The 12,850-nt window shown below is 35.1% G+C and overlaps 1 protein-coding gene and 1 non-coding gene across 2 annotated transcripts in view; one reads left to right on the forward strand and one right to left on the reverse strand.

Annotated features, from left to right (window-relative positions):
* The window catches only part of LOC138713011 (peptidoglycan-recognition protein LC-like), a 366,077-nt gene that overhangs the window by 237,423 nt on the left and 115,804 nt on the right, over positions 1-12,850 (reverse strand). The gene's annotated exons all lie outside the window — the stretch shown is intronic.
* On the forward strand, positions 6,536-6,615 carry TRNAT-CGU (transfer RNA threonine (anticodon CGU)). Its single transcript is given in 2 exon segments — positions 6,536-6,572; positions 6,582-6,615. It is a non-coding gene; the product is annotated as a tRNA-Thr (tRNA).

Genomic DNA, 12,850 nt, shown 5'->3' on the forward strand with positions numbered 1-12,850 from the left:
AATAAATCATGACTTCGTTATTTTTGTTTGAAAATGATAAAATGTTAAGCAATTATAAATTAATAGTGAACGATATTGGCTATAAACCCTCCAAGGTGCAGAGTTTTCATCGACATGTTTTGTCACACCTGGAAGATTCTCGTGAATTTTGTTTTGTCGTATTAGTTAGCATGAATTACGTTAGCAATTTCAATTACATCCATACCTACTATACCGTTATTGATAAAGAATATAGTAAACAGACAAAATTATCGACTTGGATCAGGAACCCATTTCTCAACGTTAACAAAATACAAATTAACAATAAACAAATCACAAATAAAAAATTACAAACGCTTGAAAATTCTGTTCCACAACTTATAAATTAAGCTAAGGGAATTACTAAGGGGGAAAAAACTCAACCTTAGTTTCCCACTAGAGCAGGGAAGAGACGATATTAGCTTCCAATCACGATAGAAGAGCTCGACCTTGATCACGAGCGCATAGCGCATCCAATACATAGCGTCTTAACGTAGACATCAGGGATGTACATGCATATACATCGAATAAAGGCAGCAATTATTACAATAACTTACGTTACTAATTTTCTGGCTATATAATAGGGCTAATTATTCAATTATTTAATATGTCATGTACATATATAAACAAATCGCAAAGGAAAGGGGTTTTAAGAACGAAAACAGAAATATGAAAAGTTAATTGTTTGTAAACCATTTTCTTGTTAAAAGCAATGATTTATTATGTAAATACTTCACTTCATTGGTTAGGAGAAACTAATAGGGTCTACCTGCTTGACGTGTGTGATCTTTAATTACTTCTGAGCATTTGTTTAAAAAATAATGACAGTATTGATTGAAGTAGATTATATTGATTGAGTGATTGTGAAAATGTAGTCCTTACTCTCCAGTCGTGATTATGTAATTAGGTTTCTTAAAGTGATTTGTGAGATTCACATAATACGAAAAAACAAATTCATTCAATAATGCTATTGAAGAGCCATCGTAATTTTTGGGATCAATCATTTACGGGGATATGTATGATTTTTAAAACTTCCACAATTTTCAGCCAAAATTTGTGAAATTTAAACTATATAAACAGATCTACAATACCACAATGTGCACACAATTTGGTGCCATTATGTGTAATGGTTTTGAAATTGTATTTTTTTTAAATACATTTTATATTTACATCACTAAAAAGGCTCCTTGCGTCAAAGTTTTCAAAATGTTTAATTTACATTTGTTCAAAATCTTGAAAATAATTATGGGAATAATAATTAATTAGATTTTTGAGCTCAGTCTAAATAGAGAGACACAATAAACGTTTAAACTGTATGAATTTACCATTACAGCATATTTAATCTAAGTGCAATATGAATATTCCCCGAAGGAACTTAATATTAATATTTCATACAAATGCTAATTAAATTTTATTTATCAACATTTGATTAACCTCTGTGAGATGTTTCAAACCAATATGACAATGACTGTTGTGCAAGGAGCTTTTTATTCTGTAAACTGCTTAAAATTTTTAAGTCGAGAAAACAACAGTAAAAGAAAAAAAATAATTCTCTCAACTCACACATGTTTGGCCATATCTGATTTATATGGTTCGATCATTTTAAGCAATCTCAAATATAATTACGAGTATAAAAAACAAAAAAAACATGGATTTTCTTAATATTTCAGCATTATTTCTTGTCTGAAATCAATCTCTCTTCTCCAGAATAATATCTATATCTGTGTTGTGTTGTGTTTCGTACTAACGTTTGACATTTTTTTTTTACAAATAATATAGTACATATTTTTTACTCATTAACCACTGACTTTAGTTACTGCGGAAGTTTTTTTGTTAATTCATTTTAGAGTCGTTTTTAGTGATTGATTTTATTTTACTTATTTCTGGTTTGATCCTTTATAACATGAATTAGGCCTACTATAGCAGCACACATAAATTACTTCATTATATAAAAACTAAACCTTCTACTTATCATTAATACTTGTATTGTAATCTCGCTTGTGATCTGTCATGGTCTGCAACGTTGTATGTGCTGTACACCCTTGTGTCTTAGGCAGAAAAGCTCCGCGCTTATGGAGAGAGCTTAAAAAGCCCGCACTCGGAACTATTAGTAATCATCGCATCACTGCACTAGAGGAACTCTCAACTGTACTTCAACGCAACTGCAGTTCCTAATAATACAGCAATGCGAATAAGATGCTTACGTTTCACTGTTTCAATTCCAACTCAACTGCGATTTCAGTTGATCAACTGAGATGATAGCAACTGAGTGCATTGTGTATTTTGGTGACTGCAGTTGACAGTTGCTGTTTATGACTCAAATGGCGTGCTTATAAGCTAAAGATGAATGATATCGAATTTGTAGTCATTGAACGCAAACTTGTTCTGAATCTTCAACTCAATTAATCTGCAAATACAACTCATTTTCGATTTAGTTGCGGTTGAGAGTTGCTCTAGTGGGAAACCACCTCAAGAAGCACAGTTGAATTTGCCGAATTTTTACCACTATGAATGGATATTTTTTAAAATTTACCTCAAAATAGATAACAACCTTGCCATTATAAAATTATCCAAGAAATATTTCATATTCTCCAGATTTCGCAATATTAGTGACGCTGGAATATCGTGACGTGATTGGTCGATTATACCAAGAATGTTTTGACTGGTCTACAATTTCAGTGACCATAGGAACCTCTAAATTCAACCGATTCAGAATCATAGAAGATTAACAGAGAACCTTATTCTTGCACCAGAACCTTAGTATCACGAAATAAGCCGAGTCTACTCTATGTATTCATCAACTGTAAAACTCCACTGTCTAGGTTGAACAGTTTTAGAAAAAACGTTCCTTATGTAAGACATAATTTAACAGTGTCAAAATAGACAGATCCATGTCCTCTTCAGCAGTGTGGGTAGGAAAGTGTACCAATCTCCCCGCATCCGGTTAGTCCAGTCAGCTGTTTTTTTGTTTGTGTTTACACATCAATTTACAAGTTCATTATGCATATTTAAGACGTTTAGTGCTGATCACTGACGTTAGCAGCGTAATTGCTATTATGCCTGTGACAGTATATTCATATATCAGAAGAAAATAAATGCACCATGTTACCACGGTTATTGGACACTCTTAATAGGAATATGTAATAAAGTGTAAGTTTGGAGTTACCCGTATTTATTATAGTGAAGCTAATACCAGTGAGTTATGTGTAACAAAATAAAAGAAAGAGCAGCAGCATTAATAACACAGTGTTACGTCACATCTACTGCTAGCCACTAATTCAAACAACTTCAATTAAATATTATTATGATGTACCGAAGTACATGTGATATTTCCGTCAGATATTCTGCGTCATCATATGATGAAAGATGAGTGGAACAGAGAAAAATTCTCTCCGGCACCGGGATTTGAACCCGGTTTTTCAGCTCTACGTGCTGATGCTCTATCCACTAAACCACACCAGATTCATTTTTGTAAAAAAATTGTCGACACATAATATGATGTGGAGGGAAACATGGCTGTGATTTTGGTTGCGTAAGACCTCAGATTAGCGGATTTTAATTTGCTTAGCAATTTGAAAATATTAACATCTTCCAGATCTTTATATTGGGTTTCCAAAAACATGTCGTTTAAGAAAATATATACAATTTCCTCTTGTAATTTTATTCAGGCCTTACTTTCATTATTTCTAAACCAAAAGGATTTCCATACAATTTAAAATTAGTTTCAATTATTTTAAATGGAAGCAATCTTTTGTTATGAAAATCTGTTTGTAGTTCATTCATGATGTCAATGTAATATAGGCCTAGTAATTTTATATTTTGTAGACAGTATTGCTAAATGAATGTAAACAAGGAAAATTAAATAGGCTCTGTTCTTTCCTGATAAATTTTGCTTCATACGTCTATAAGTGAAAGAAAAGAAAAGAATTGATGCTGTCGTACATATGAACTACATTTTTATTATGCCCTTGAAGCTACCGATTTAATTTGTTGAGTGTTGTGAAATTTCGGCAGGAATACCAAATCTAGCAGCCAATTTTCGTCCCCCCAACTACGGAAGTTCTATGTCTTATTAACAGTTAATTATTTATTAAAATATTGAAATACTAGGCCAGCGAAATATATTTCAGACAAACACGACAATTACCGGTACTTAAAATATACTATAATATGGAAATATTAGGCCTATATCACTGCAACTCTTCCTTCATAAAAACAGAAATTATTTTCAGCGTGTCAAAAAATTGACGAAGCATTTTTCCACGGCAAACCCACCTTACAACTCTATAATATTTAAGGAAAATCCCACATTCTTCTCCCATACCCTACAGGAGTTTCCGGAATTGCCGATGTTTTAATAACTTTGGTTTTATTTGGTTTGTAGTGTCAACAACCAACTCCATAACATTTTTCATATTTGTTGTTTTGCTCCTTAGTGCTTCTTGGTAAATTATACTGGATGAAAGTTATATCATTATCACTCTTTAATTGTGAAATTACAGGAAATGAAGTTATAAGTTTTAACTTAATTATAATTATAATAACAATAATAATAATAATTTATATATTTTTTACAAGGATCGATATTCTGGCAGAAATTCACGTCTTCGAGGGATTTTCAATGGTCTTGATAATGACATGATACTATGAAGCCAAGCCACCAGTGATATTAATTATACGTTGTGTACAGTAGTGGCAAAAAAACCGGACCGACCCTTGTAGCTGATACAAAAGAATCCTGTGCTGTGTATTGTGTCAAACTTGGTAATTTCAATATGGATAGTGAAGCCAGAGGTATGTACTGCTATTTAATGTAAAAATACGCAGTTATCTTTGCCAAATAGAGGTAGAAGCGTAATATTGATGCCAGATGAAAATAAAAGTCTCAAAGTTTTTTCGTTTGTAAGTTTGAGGCACTGAAGGAAACAAATGACGGTAAGCATCGAACAAATGCAATAAATTTCATTGTCACAATTAATTATACAAGATGGATGTGTTTTGTGACTAGCAAAATTTGAATCTGTGACTGAAATCAGCTACAAGGGTCGGTCCGGTTTTTTTGCCACTACTGTACAACGAAGTATAGCCTCTACTACGCTTCACTTGCTTCGTTTTCCAGGAGCTGGCTCGCGAGTCACAAAAATGCCGACGTATGGTCGTCAAGACTATTACAGCGCAAGCGAAATATATACATAAGAATGATTAAAAGTTTTAAACTGCCTTTGTCGTAGTAAAAGAAAACGATCTCTTTACACAGAGTCATTCAAAAAGACAACCCAAATTTCTCCATCAGGGTGGGCAAACATACTGTTTAACAAGTTTTAATACTAGAAAGAAAATAAACTCTAATTTAACATAACTTTTATCACCCCTGAAACTCTTTCAAGATGTATCTAACATAAAACATGAGCCATGTGAATAATACTATAGTATAACTTGAAATGGAATGGATGGCGTTTCTGGGACATGTTTCTTTTACGCGTTCGGTGACAGTTGATTTCCCTTATATTACGAATAATACGTGTATTTATTTTTCTTGAACTTCTAATAACAAGGCAAATAAACTCGTAAAATATGAAATCATTAATATGCATCCCACAAGTTGTTATTTTGATTTTAATGTAAAACGTTTACCATTCATATCCTTATCCATGCTACATGTTAACCTTGTTATACACCATCTTTGTTTCGCCAATTCCACCGAAGCTAGAATTAGAGGTTACCTAGTATCATTCAATAACCGATGAAAAGAAATGAACAATTCTTTATTGTCACACGAATGAAAATACTGATGGTTACTATGGAAACATAACGAGGGAAGTTGTTTACAAATTTGCAGTACGCCTTGTGAATGTGCTAAATCAAGACTTACTAATAACTAACCAGCAATAAATTTTGCACTACCTCTGCAGGCTACAATGGCTGAATAGCGTGTGAACAAGTGGCGTCAAGTCTTTGTTTTAAAAGTAAGTTGATGAAAGAATGCAATTAAGTATCATTTACGCCTTTTAATGCATGTGAACTTGACTGTTTTCACACTTAGTAGTTCCTTAAATGAACTTCGTTAAAAGAAAACCATTAATGTAGTGTTGGGAACATGTTCTAATGTATTTTATACATTAGTCAATAAGTAGGCTACCAGAAATATAAGCAGCTCCTCATATAACACCATCAAGTAAGAAAGCAAAAGTTTATATTTTTCGGGTTGCGTGGAGCGTCACTGGACGTAAAAGGTAGTATGACGTCACATCGGTTAAATCTTGTTCAAGCCATTTGTTCTCTCTGACACATACTCTTTAATTAATATTATAGATTTTATTAGTTTGCCATACAGAATAATATCTGTAATATAGACAATTAATATTTGAGAAGAAAAATTCGCTCCGGCGCCGGGGATCGAACCCGGGTCCTTGGTTCTACGTACGAAGCGCTCTGACCACTGAGCTACGTCGAATTCAATCCACAGGCCATAAAGGGAAACATTGAAGGAGAATTCGATCCGGTGCTGTGGATTGAATTCGGCGTAGCTCAGTGGTCAGAGCGCTTGGTACGTAGAACCAAGGACCAAGGACCCGGGTTCGATCCCCGGCGCCGGAGCGAATTTTTCTCCTCAAATATTAATTATTTAATTAATGTTTAACTTAAACTTCAAGCACTAAACAGGCTTGGATTAGACTTTACATTGGTAGTGAAATATAACTGACCTTTCAAAGGTATAAAAACTGACTTTGTCCCAGTAAGGGATGAATGTGTTTGACGAAAATGACACATAATTTATTTTTCTACCTTTTACGCGTTTCCGAGCAGTCCATTTCCCTTCCTCATCTTTTTTCGATAGATATTTCCTTTTTTAAGATATTTTCTTGAACTTTTATTCAAGAGATAAACGAAAATGAAATCATTTAAGAAGTACCCAAATAATGTGTGTGCGTGTGCTATGTATGTATGTATGTATGTATGTATGTATGTATGTATGTATGTATGTATGTATGTATGTATGTATGTATGTATGTATGTATAGTCTATTGTATTACACATAAAAGGCATTGTCCATAATCCAGAAATTAAGACATTTAACTCCATTTATAAATTGCACAGTTTAAGTAGATAATATATAATTAATTTTTAATAAATTTGCATAAATTAGCTAAATATGTACATGAATATTAATCATTTCTGATACGACTGAATTCAGAAGACAACAATTGACGAATGTCATGTTGTTATGAATTCATTTTCTGTTATGGAATTTGATGTACCATAGCATATTTTTCAGTAAATCAACGGACATTTTCTGTGGAAACCTCTCTTAAAATCGCGAGAATTGTGCAATCCTAAACAAATGTTTCGTAACTGAATTGCGAGTTCTAAGAGAAGGATACTCAAAAGTCATACGATTTTAAAATGCGTTAGCAATTTTCGTGTTCATGGCAGTGTTAAGTCTCCATTTCGCGGCAATATGACACGTTCCGCACGAACGTCCGAGGACATTGACCAAGTGGAAACTACCGTGGCAAGAAGTCCGATACTTTCAGCAGTGAAGCAGTCTCTGACGTTGAATGTTCTGAGAACGACTTTTAAAAGAACTGAACATATATTATTTGGGATTATTTAATCCTCTCTTTGAACAAGATGGTGCAACGGCGTATACCACAAGAGAGAGCTTGACTATCCTCAGTACCATGTTTTTGATCGACTGATTTGGGGATATCATTTGCCCAGTAAGATGTACGGATCTAAATGTATGAGGCTATTTGAAGTTCAAAATATTCCAAAAAATCCGCGTACTACAAAAGAGCTTAAATAACGCACACGAGAATAAATTTAAGAAACATGATTACGAGTTATTGCAGCGTGTTAGGCCTACGCATAACCTCCGTGAAAGATTTACATTATTTAAATTGTAAGGGAGGACATTTAACCTAAGTTATTTTCAAAACAATTAACAAGATAATTAAATTGCACACTTAGAAGTTTGTTGTTCTTTATATAGACAGATAGATGGATTTATTGAGCAATATTACACATACAGATGTACTATATTACTAAATCCCATGCACGGATCTTCTGACCGTACGTGCTGTGTAAAACAAGTCCTACTTTGTAGGTTTCATCCCCCTCACCTATAGTTAGATCCAACCACTTTCCAAAAGAACACACAGATTGAAATAAAAATGGCACAAACAAAACACATTATATAATATATCCTAACCTAAACACGCATAAAAGTATATAATTTAGTATCCCTTCGTCAGTTCGCCTCGCAAACTTCAACAGCTGAAGTTCTAATCTGTCTCGCTTTCAAGAGGAACAATCCAGTCTTTTGTTCCCATTTTCTATTCCCCAGAGGTCAAGACATGCAAGCGAACTCTTATTCTGACTTAGCAACGAGGGTGCTAGATATTTTTTTCGGATATATTCCAATTCGACACATTGCAATAAAATATCTGTCCAGGAGTCCTTTTTTCCGCACAGTCAACAAAGGCGCTCTCCTTCTTTGTTGACAATTTTATTACCCTTCCATGCCCCCAATCTTAGCCACGCTAAACCTGCTTTACTGTCTTTTTTAAAAGAATTTATGTAGTCACACCTCCCCCAGTTAAGCATGAGATCTGATTGTAAATGTAGTGAGGACTTTTCCGAACATTGGAGCTCAATATCTTGCCTCTCAATATCAATTAAACTCATCTTCACATTACGCCATATATTCCTTCTGTTATTCTCTCCTTTTTCCACATCCATCCCATTCTTATGTGATGTAGCCATCTCTGCAGTTTATAAATGCACCCTTTTTCCCACCCCTCTCTTTGTTGAACTTTGTAGAAAAACGACCGTAAAATCTGGTCCCCAAATATAATTTTTAACCAGTATCTTATCACCCTAACTTTCTCTTGAACAGTTAACTTTATTCGCATCACTATGATCTTATAGAACCATTTTAAAATTCACATCTATCAAGTGGCCATCGCTGTATAATTATTTTTTTTATTAAAGAATGCCTTTTAAATGTGGAAATAATGCTTAAATACTTATACGTTGGACAGTATTTACTTCTGTCTTTATATTATTTTAGTTAACATTAGGCCTATTCACGATTAATATTACTATTTATCAACAGTAATCTCACTAGAAGTTTTGATTTATCTAGAGAAAATCAAAACTCGTGTGGGATTAACTTGACTATTACACGATTAGAAGAAAGTATATAAAGATTAGAAGAAATAAAGTACTCCAATACAATAAAACAGATATTAATTGACTTATTAAAATTCTATTTCACTAATGTTACTTTCACCAAAACATTTGAACGGAGCCGCCATTTTCAGTCGAATCTATGCTGGAAAAAAAATGACGAACGCAAAGCATGTTTTATAATACCGTAAAGAATTTGCAGTTTGAAATGTTGGCAAACAAATAAACAATGCTAGGAAAGTGATAAAAACAAACAAATGCTAGGGAAACGATAAAATAAAGAAATGCTAGGGAAGTGATAAAATTGTGCGATAAGCAGTTATGATTAGTTGAAAGATGTCCTTTCGTACCGTTTTATTGGTCAAAAATAGTATGAAGTAGAAATAGTGTAATAGTCAAAATAAAATTACAAATGTCATACAACTTCATTCCCAGGGGTACGCGGAGTTGTCTCAAGGGGTACGCATCCCCCTGATTACGCATGTAAAAATGCTGACATATTTATTTTATTATACTTATTGATAATTATTGCATTATATTATAGTTTCTTTTGCAATATCAACTCTTGTTTTTCCTTGCTTGAATAACATTTTACGTAAATTATCACTATTATTATTGCATCAGTAGGCGAACTAATGTATAATAATAATAATAATAATAATAATAATAATAATAATAATAATAATAATAATAATAATAATAATAATAATTTGTTTTTAGTACAACATCAATCATAGACTTTTGCTAATTGTTATATAATTGCAGTAAAATTCGGGGGTACAAATACATTTTGGGGGTATGCTAGCAATATAGATGGAATACCACTGAGGTAGAACATGAAAGTCAAGGAATATTATGGACAGTAAAAAATCGAACATACGAGAATGGGTATTTAAGAGTCGTTAATTCATTATAAAAAGCGAATCGGATACAGCGTTATTACAAATTAATTATATTTCCTGGAATATATATATATATATATATATATATATATATATATATATATATATATATTCATTAATTTATTCCTTAATTCATTCAATCCTTCATTTATTCGTTCCTTCTTTCCTTCCTTAATAACTTCACTCACTGATTCCTTTCTTTCCTTCTTTATTTATTTATTCATATTTCCATTCATTAATTTGTTATTGTATGTTCTTGAGTATAGATATCCCAAGAAAATACAATAATAAATTAATGAATGGATAAATAAATAAATAAATAAATAAATAAGTGAAGTTATTAAGGAAGGAAAGAAGGAATGAATTAATGAATCCTGTGATGTAACCGTCAGCGCGTCTGGCCGCGAAACCAGGTGGCCCGGGTTCGAATCCCGGTCGGGGCAAGTTACCTGGTTGAGGTTTTTTCCGGGGTTTCCCCTCAACCCAATGCGAGCAAATGCTGGGTAACTTTCGGTGCTGGACCCCGGACTCATTTGAGCGGCATTATCACCTTCATTTCATTCAGACGCTAAATAACCTAGATGTTGATACAGCGTCGTAAAATAACCCAATAAAATAAAATAAAATATAAAATTAATTAATTAATGAAGGAGTGAATGAATTAGGGAATGGAAGTAATGAATGAATGAATGAATAAATAAATAAATAAATAAATAAATAAATAAATAAATAAATAAAACATCCTTAACATTTGTGCCGTTTTGAAGGCGTTAAATAATATTTACTTTGTCAGAAATATTCAGACTTGAAATTGTTTGTGACGATGCGTTATCTGTATACGGGGGCTTGGATTCTCGTCACAAGAACAGACCACGTTTCACTGTTTTGTGCTTTTTTTATTTTATTGGGTTATTTTACGACGCTGTATCAACATCTAGGTTAATCTTGCAGTGTAGGCTTTCACGGCCGGAGTCTATAGATCTAGATTCATTTTCCGGGCTGAGAGGCCTAGGTCTATTGGTTGGTTTTATACCAGACGTTTCGTCTGCAACTGCGGCAGCCATCTTCAGTGGAGTGGTATCCGAGGTCGCAAGACTCTTCTCGGCGTACCTGAGGCAACTGATCCTGTGGCTGAATGAATGAGGGGGAAGTGGGAGGAGAAGCTTTAAAGGTACGTGAAAACACGTCCTTGCAAAGGGGGAGTTGGGGCTGTGAAAAACTGAATATGTGAGCTCCAAGCCTCTTGGCCACTTGTCTCACTTCGGGTTTTGCCGCCCCAGTGAAGGAGCGCTAGAAATTTCCAACTGATCCTGTGTCTGAATGAATGAGTGAGTGGGGGAAGTGGGAGGAGAAACTTTAAAGGTACGTGAAAACACGTCCTTTTTGCAAGGGGGGAGTTGGGGATGTGAAAAACTGAATATGTGAGCTCCAAGCCTCTTGGCCACTTGTCTCACTTCGGGTTTCGCCGCCCCAGTGAAGGAGCGCTAGAAATTTCTAGTGAATGAATGAATGAGTGGGGGAAGTGGGAGGAGAAACTTTAAAGGTACGTGAAAACACGTCCTTTTTGCAAGGGGGGAGTTGGGGCTGTGAAAAACTGAATATGTGAGCTCCAAGCCTCTTGGCCACTTGTCTCACTTCGGGTTTCGCCGCCCCAGTGAAGGAGCGCTAGAAATTTCTAGTGGGTAAGCCGAAAATGGACGTAACTGATTAGCTACAACATACGGGGGGGGAGGAGGGGCAGAAGTACAGGACCTGATCCGGAGGAGAGACGCGATGGAGGAGAAGTCTAGGCACGAAACGGTGATAGCCAGTTTGGTTGTTTGAAGATTCGAACGCGTAGGGATTAATCTTACAATAGCCAATTGGCGCTTTGATTATTTTCCTCAGATCAGGAGACCAGCCAATTGGCTCCTTGATGACTCCAGTGATCTGTACAAGGGGACGATTGAACCCTGCCAGGGCCCGAGTTCGAAGTGAACAATCATTAATCTTGAGCCGTCACCAATGTCTGGGGAAGTGAATTCAGGTCCGTGGCCCATTTCTTTTAGGGCTCATCCCGACATTTGTCTTAACGCCTTAGGAAAACCACGGAAAAACCTTAGGCAGGATGAGATGTCTCAATTTTAGAGACTAGCCAGTTGGCTCTTAGGTAAAATGACTTGATTCGATGGATGTAGACTAGCCAATTGGCTCTATTACAACTCCATCGATCAGCAAAACGGATTTATTGGGGACGATATGTTAGCTCAAGTTATTTAACCATCATAACGGTATTAGCCAATTGGCTTTTTGATGGTTTCTGTCAGATCCGGAGAATAGTCAATTGACTCTTCACTCCGTAGACCTGTAAGAGGGATAGAATGGATTTATAGCCCGAGTTAGAGCAGGCCATTTCACAGCGGTTGCTTATTAGATTAAGTCATGAATTAATAATCTACTACCTAAATCTGGGAGTGACACCTGCCTCCCTGTTTTCCTGTCTTAAGAGAATAGCTAGTGGACCTGTCTGGTGTCTTCGCCGTAACCTAGGATCATACCGGCCAAGGCCAGATATGAGCGGGTTGGGGCTGGCACGAGCGGCCTCATACAGGTTTCTAGCCAATCGAGCAATGAACTCGTCTACGGTTGGCAAGTTTAGCTCATCGTGGAACTTCTCTCTCGAAGCGACTCGCGGGAGATGTGTTATGATACGAATCACCTGGTTCTGGATAACTTGGAGTTTCCGGAGATGGGTCACT

The sequence above is a fragment of the Periplaneta americana genome, chromosome 14, assembly GCF_040183065.1.
Source record: "Periplaneta americana isolate PAMFEO1 chromosome 14, P.americana_PAMFEO1_priV1, whole genome shotgun sequence".
In the NCBI taxonomy this organism is placed as follows: domain Eukaryota; kingdom Metazoa; phylum Arthropoda; class Insecta; order Blattodea; family Blattidae; genus Periplaneta; species Periplaneta americana.